Raw genomic sequence first — 7,228 nt, 5'->3', positions numbered from 1 at the left:
AGCAAGGACTCAGTATTGATGCAATCTAAGTGGAAATTAGCAACAAAGAGAAAGTCAAAAATCATTATGATCTATTGATCTATGAGGGAAATTAATAGACTTTATTAGTCTATTTGTTTACTTGCATTTGTTTACTTCATCATTCAAAAAATACCATGTATGAGATGTGTGTGTGTATATATATATATAAGTTATATACTTATATAATTATATAGTTATATAGCTATATAGTAGTATAGTTATATTTGTAGCTGTATATGAATTTAAGTGATTATATATAAAATATAATTATATTTAGAGGTATGTTTCTTTTATTCAATATCAACTTTAACAGCTTAACAACCACAACATAATTATATTTCATCTAATTTGAGAGCAAAAAATAGTTGCTGAGGGAAATCATGTAATGTTCAACTGTAAAAACAGAGGCTGAAGGTACCTTTCTATTGTCTATACCCCTATTACTTAATGGGTCTATGAGGAAACACAATTGAAACCAAATATTCTTTCTGCAAGCCTCTCAGCACACCATGGGATTCCACATATGCCTCTCCAGTCTGACTTTGCCTGAATTAGTCTTTCCATAGCTCATATCTCCTTTTAATTAACAATTCAAATATTTCGTCTGAATTCTCCTTGAGCTTTATCTATTTGTGAAAAGTTCAAGTATTTACAATTCTATTTAATCTTGATAGTAATTTCATGACACCATTTCATTGTCTACCTTCTGTTCTTCTTCCAGCATGTGGTGAGTCTACGTGTGCATTTCCATGCTAGCTTTTCCTCCTTCTCACTCCCTTCCTACACCTCCATTTTTATCTTTCCCTTTTTCTAAAATTTTAATTAATTTCACTCTAAAAACCATAAAATTATGAAAATATATGCAAATTGAGTATTATATATAATACATAGGTTTTATTAATATATATTCACCTTTAATCACATCTATATGTTGTATAAGGCTTCAATCAAGTAAAATATTACTTCTTTTATGGTGAAACCATTCAAATTACTGTTTTCTAGCCTTAGAAATTAGAAGTCATTTACCATATATGTATCTTTACTATTTAACTGCCTTCAGTTAATTTATAGCCACACCTTAATTACCACAAAACCCAGAAATAATTCTGATATCCCAGCAATTACTTTTACTCTATATTAAAGTGAAACATTCCCCATTCAAACAACATAAACACTGTAAATTAAGTCCATGTTCTTTCTTCAGCCTGCCTTTACCATGCATATGTGTGTATGTGTAGAAATCAGTCTTCCTTCGTCTTCTTACAAAAAAAATATTACATTTTGTTTCAGAATCTTGAAGGTGACTGAAACACAAGGAGAAAGTTTTCTTAGGAAAAAGAAAGTTAGGAAAGCCAAGAAACAATGGTCAAAAATACATTTAATTATAAATTAAAATAAGATATCTTAAAGACAACTAATCTTGAGTCTATCACCAGACTTATTTGTTGATACAATAGGTACTGCAAATGCAAGAAACTAGCAAAGGGATTTAAGTCAAGGCAGATATACAGTAAAGTGGTGTGACTAGGAAAAGGAGTAATAATGGAATAGGCCAGGTTTGATTGAATAGGAGATAGAGGATAGAGTTAGAGGGAGTCTTACTGAAGAAAACTAACACTAAGGACCTTTGGAAAGGTCATATGGAAATCAACTACTGTAGAAGCTTCCATAAATATTTACATATACATACATACATACATACATACATACATACATATAAACACACATGAGAGTTTAAATAGGCTTAACCTGATGTAATGCTTTCCCCAAACACTATAGGGTATCAAATAAAAAATTCCAGCGCCAGGTAAGAGTTACATGTGAGATGACATACACTCGGTAACACTGCATGCTTTGTACATTGCTCTTGGTATCTCTCCAGAACTTGACAGTAAGTAGCACATGCATAAGTCATAGAATATGGAGAGACCAATTTGTTACTTTTCTGGAAACTTCATTCATGCTGACTGGCTTTGTAAGCACACTAAGAAAGAAAAATCATCAACAATCATTTTCAGTTGTGAACTCTATGAGCTACTAAAATGTCCAGGGCTGACAAGATATGTCTACTAGGACCACAGTAGCATGAATGTTAGGGGAGTAACCAATCTTGTTGGATTTAAAGCCTACTCCACAAGCCAGAACCTCTACTAGCACAAAAAGCCCAAGGCTGTTTGGTCATAGGCTCCAGAAGAGAACCTGGTACTATTATTCTGAAAATGACCTAACTTTTTGTCTTTATAGCATAGGTTAGTCACCCAACCTTCACCAGAGAAACTTCTTTGCTATGATTAATACAGGTTCCTGACTCTGACTAGAGAAGCAGTTAGGTTAACTGCAATCTTCATTTCTGTCTCAGCTCCTCCAAATCCAATCCTCTAGTCTCATCCCCAGCTCTGCAGAAGAAACCAACTATAGCCACCTTCTCACCCTGCCCCTATCTCCAGTGGATCCCATAGAGCTCTCTCCCTATTTCCTTTATTCTGGCCTCCATCTCTAGCTGCCATTCCCTGTGAGCCCACAGGCTGCTTCAGACAAGGAAACACATAGGAGAACTGCAGATCTTCACCTTTCCCTCCATTCCTGCAAGTTCAGTCTCTCAGTATCATCCCCAGCTTTATAGAAGATATTGAAGATATTTTTCTGTAGCCTCTCCTCCCTTTTTGCCCCATTACCAGGGCAATAAGTAGATCCTGGCCAGGAAGGGTAGAACACGCCTTTAATCCCAGTACTTGGGAGGCAGAGGCAGGCAGATTTCTGAGTTCGAGGCCAACCTGGTCTACAGAGTGAGTTCCAGGACACCCAGGGCTACACAGAGAAACCCTGTCTCAAAAAACCAAACCAAAACAAACCAAACCAAACCAAAACAAAACAAAACAAAAACCAAAAAAAAGTAGATTCTGGTGGAACACCCTGCTTTGCTTCCTCCTGTGGACATACTCAACACCCCACCAGTCAAACCCACAATCCTAATTTTAGCTCCTAATACCCAGAAAAAAATTTTACCAGAAATCCCTAGTGCCCACACTAATCAAGACCCCAGAAGAATTTCCTACCAGCAGCACACAGCCACAACATTGTCAAGAATCAGAGAGGAAACAGAAAACAAGGAATGAAACACCTACACAATAAAAGCAAGATATCAGGACCTAGAATATTATCAACCCAGATGCCTAGACAATAGCATAAAACCACAGTCAATATCCGCTGGGACAGTATGCCCAGCAACCTTATCACAGCAAGTCCTGAGTAGTTCAACATAACTGAACCATAAACAGTGAAAGAAAATATTTCAAGATATGAAAGTGGAAATAGAATCAATAAAGAAAAGCCAGACTGTGGGAAATCTGAAAATGAAAAGTTTTAAGAACCACAGAGGCAAGCCTCATTGAACAGAATAATAGAAACAGAAGAAAGAACTTAAAGCATTGAAAACACAATAGAGAAGAAAAGCTTAGGTCCAAGTGTGGTGGTAGGAGTTTTTAATCCCAGCACTCAGGAGGAGGAAGCATGCAGATCTCTAAATTCAAGGTCAATCTACAGAGCAAGTTCCAAGACAGCCAAGCATAGGCAGTAAGGGATTTGGAAAATAGAAAGCTTCTGATAATGTAATAGAAGAAGGGGGCCTTCTTCAGCTCTAGAAAGCAGCAGAACTTGGTTAGCAGCTTAGGCCATGTATGTGGCTCTTGTTTTAGTCAAGAATAGAAGGGACAGAGTACTGGGATGCTGGTTAGCTAGAGCTAGGAAGTTCACGGTGATTAAGAAGAGGCCAGCATCACTGAAGTGAAATCTGGGAAGTGTTTTCAGAGAGCACAAAGGAGCCTGTGTTCCAGTAATAGCCAAGGTTGTAGCTCATGTTTCAGCTGGAATTGGTAGTGTGTAAGAGATACCCAGGTGGACCGATTTTGAAGTTATGAAGGGGTCATGGAGAGCAGCTGAAGTTAGGCACTGTGAGAGGCTAAGAGAGGCCATCGGTGAAGGTACAGCCTTAGTGACATTTGAAGACCCAGGACTGAAGGGACCATGCAAAAGTGTTGAGACTTGGTACCGTGAAGAGAACCTATTGATGAAGCCTAGTTGCAACGGAAGACACTTGTGTATTGGAGATAGCAGTACCATCACCATGATCACCAAGAGCAGCAGCAGCTGTGGAGTGGAGTCAGCCTAGCATGCTACAAAGATCATGTATGAATCCCAGACATTGGAACAAGAAGCTGTGAAGTTGAAGTTGCCTTGGAGACCCCAAGATGTTCGAGATGCCAAAGCCATAGGATATCTGCTGAGAAAAACTGTTAACAGGAGTGGGACCAGCCCAGGAGAAAGAAGTGTGTTGTAGTTAACAAAGCTGAAAGGAATTGGACATCAGATGGGCAGATGCAGAGTTGAGAGTTTGCCCAGCAGGTTTTTGGTCTTGTTTTAATCCAGTATTTCCTAACTCTGATATTTTTGAAATGGTAATGTATATCCATTTATTTAAATATGCTGTCTGCTTTTTGATTTTATAGGGAACTGCAGTAAAGAGATTGCATGAATCTCAGAAGAGATTTTGAACTTTGAACATTGTTGTCACTTCAATAGACGGACTTGTGAAGTTGGACTAAATGCATTTTTGCATTGTGTTATGGCTATAAGCCTATAGGGGCCAGGGAATGGAATTTAGTGGTTTGAATAGGTTTGGCCCCATAGATTCATGTGTTTTATTGAATAGCACTATTAGGTGGTATGGCCTTGTTGGATGAAGTGTATCACCGTGTAGGTTGATTTGAGGTTTCCTATGCTCAAGTCTTCACCCAGTGCAGTAAGTAATGAGACAGTTACTTACATAGGGATTCAAGATCCCTGAAGTCATCACTGGACTTAGAGTGTTTGCTTATTTATACAGGGTTAGACATATCCCAGGCTGGTCTTGAACTTTTCAAGCTATCTGTAGTTGAGGATGACCCTGAACTTCTGATCTTGCTATTTCCACCTCCCCAGTAGTGGGATTACAGAGACTCTACAGGAGCAGGTAATTCACTGGTCCACAGCGGTCTCCTTTACGTTGAAACCAAAAGACCTCAGCATCCTTGAACAAGCTGTCTTTACAGAATGGACATAAAGCCAAAAAAACAGCATGCAAATTTGAAGAGGGTCAAGATGTCTTAGCTAGATGGTCAGATGGTTTGTTTTATCTTGGAACTATCAAAAAGATAAACATATTGAAACAGAGCTGCTTCATCATATTTGAGGACAGTTCCAAATCCTGGGTTCTCTGGAAGGACATCCAAACAGGAGCCACTGGGAGTGGGGAAATGGTCTGTACAATATGTCAAGAAGAGTATTCAGAAGCTCCCAATGAAATGGTTATATGTGATAAGTGTGGTCAAGGATATCATCAGCTGTGTCATACGCCTCACATTGACTCCAGTGTGATTGATTCAGATGAAAAGTGGCTTTGTCAACAGTGCGTTTTTGCAACAACAACAAAGAGGGGTGGTGAGCTTAAGAAAGGACCAAATGCCAAAGCATTGCAAGTCATGAAACAGACATTACCCTATAGTGTGGCTGACCTTGAATGGGATGCAGGTCATAAAACCAATGTCCAGCAGTGCTACTGCTACTGTGGAGGCCCTGGCGACTGATATTTAAAGATGCTGCAGTGCTGCAAATGTAAGCAGTGGTTTCATGAGGCTTGTGTCCAATGCCTTCAGAAGCCAATGCTGTTTGGAGATAGGTTTTATACATTTATTTGCTCTGTCTGCAGTTCTGGACCAGAATACCTCAAATGTCTACCGTTACAGTGGGTAGATATAGCACACCTATGCCTTTACAACCTAAGTGTTATTCACAAGAAGAAATACTTTGATTCTGAACTTGAGCTTATGACATACATTAATGAAAACTGGGATAGACTGCACCCTGGAGAGCTGGCAGACACACCCAAATCTGAAAGATATGAGCATGTTCTCGAGGCATTAAATGATTACAAGACCATACCACTCTCCTCCTTTAAATCCAGCATGTCTACATTTCTTGAAAATATTTTCAAAATGACAAGGAAATTCTTATAAATGTTTATGTCTGGGAAAGAAATAAAGAAGAAGAAGCATTTGTTTGGGTTGCGAATTCGTGTTCCTCCTGTGCCACCAAATGTTGCTTTCAAAGCAGAGAAAGAACCTGAAGGAACATCCCATGAATTTAAAATTAAAGGCAGAAAGGCATCCAAACCTATATCTGACTCAAGGGAAGTAAGCAATGGGATAGAAAAAAAGGAAAGAAAAAATCTGTAGGTCGCCCTCCTGGCCCATATACAAGAAAAATGATTCAAAAACCTGCTGAGCTGCCTTTGGATAAGGAATCAGTTTCAGAGAATCTACGTTGGATTTACCTTGTTCTATAGGGAGAACTGAGGGAATTGCACATTCATTCATCCAATACCTCAGATGTGGACCTCACGGGTGCTTCCAGTGCAAAAGAAACTACCTCGTCTAGCATTTCCAGGCATTATGGATTACCTGACTCTAGAAAGAGAACTCGCACAGGAAGGTCATGGCCTGCTGCAATACCACATTTGCGGAGAAGAAGAGGGCGCCTTCCACGAAGAGCACTCCAGACTCAGAACTCAGAAGTTGTAAAAGATGATGAAGGCAAAGACGATTATCAGTTTGAAGAACTTAACACAGAAATTCTGAATAACTTAGCAGATCAGGAGTTGCAGCTCAATCACCTGAAAAACTCCATCACTAGTTATTTTGGTGCCGCAGGTAGAATAGCGTGTGGCGAAAAATACAGAGTTTTGGCTCGTCGGGTGACGCTTGATGGGAAGGTGCAGTATCTTGTGGAGTGGGAAGGAGCGACTGCATCCTGACTGTAGGACTGAACGTTATGTTCACTGCACTCATTTTCTGTTGGTACAGTTAAACAAACAAACAAACAAACAAACAAACAAAAAACAGAGTGTGGGTTTTATTATCTTTCTTAGAAAAACAAACAAAGAGAAAACACAAAAATATTCACAAAAAGAGATGATACTGGCCTTAAAACATGTACTTGTCAATGTTACGGATATTGTCATAAAAAAGATATCTTTTAAAAATCAGAGGAGAGACTTAATTTTTTTAAATCTTAAGATTTGTAGACTGTTTCTAGGATAGGCTATTAAACATGATTCAAACCCATGCATGGTGTTAGATACTTTTTATAATTATTCCATTGAGTCAATTTTTGT

The 7,228-nt window shown here is 38.7% G+C and overlaps 1 pseudogene; it reads left to right on the top strand.

Annotated features, from left to right (window-relative positions):
* The first annotated feature begins 5,098 nt into the window (after positions 1-5,098).
* Positions 5,099-6,938, top strand: LOC110298766 (annotated as a pseudogene).
* The last annotated feature ends 290 nt before the right edge of the window (positions 6,939-7,228 follow it).

This window comes from Mus caroli, chromosome 7 (genome assembly GCF_900094665.2).
Source record: "Mus caroli chromosome 7, CAROLI_EIJ_v1.1, whole genome shotgun sequence".
Taxonomy (NCBI): Eukaryota; Metazoa; Chordata; class Mammalia; order Rodentia; family Muridae; genus Mus; species Mus caroli.
Note: the sequence above shows the minus strand (reverse complement) of the source record. Positions and strands in the feature narration are given on the sequence as shown.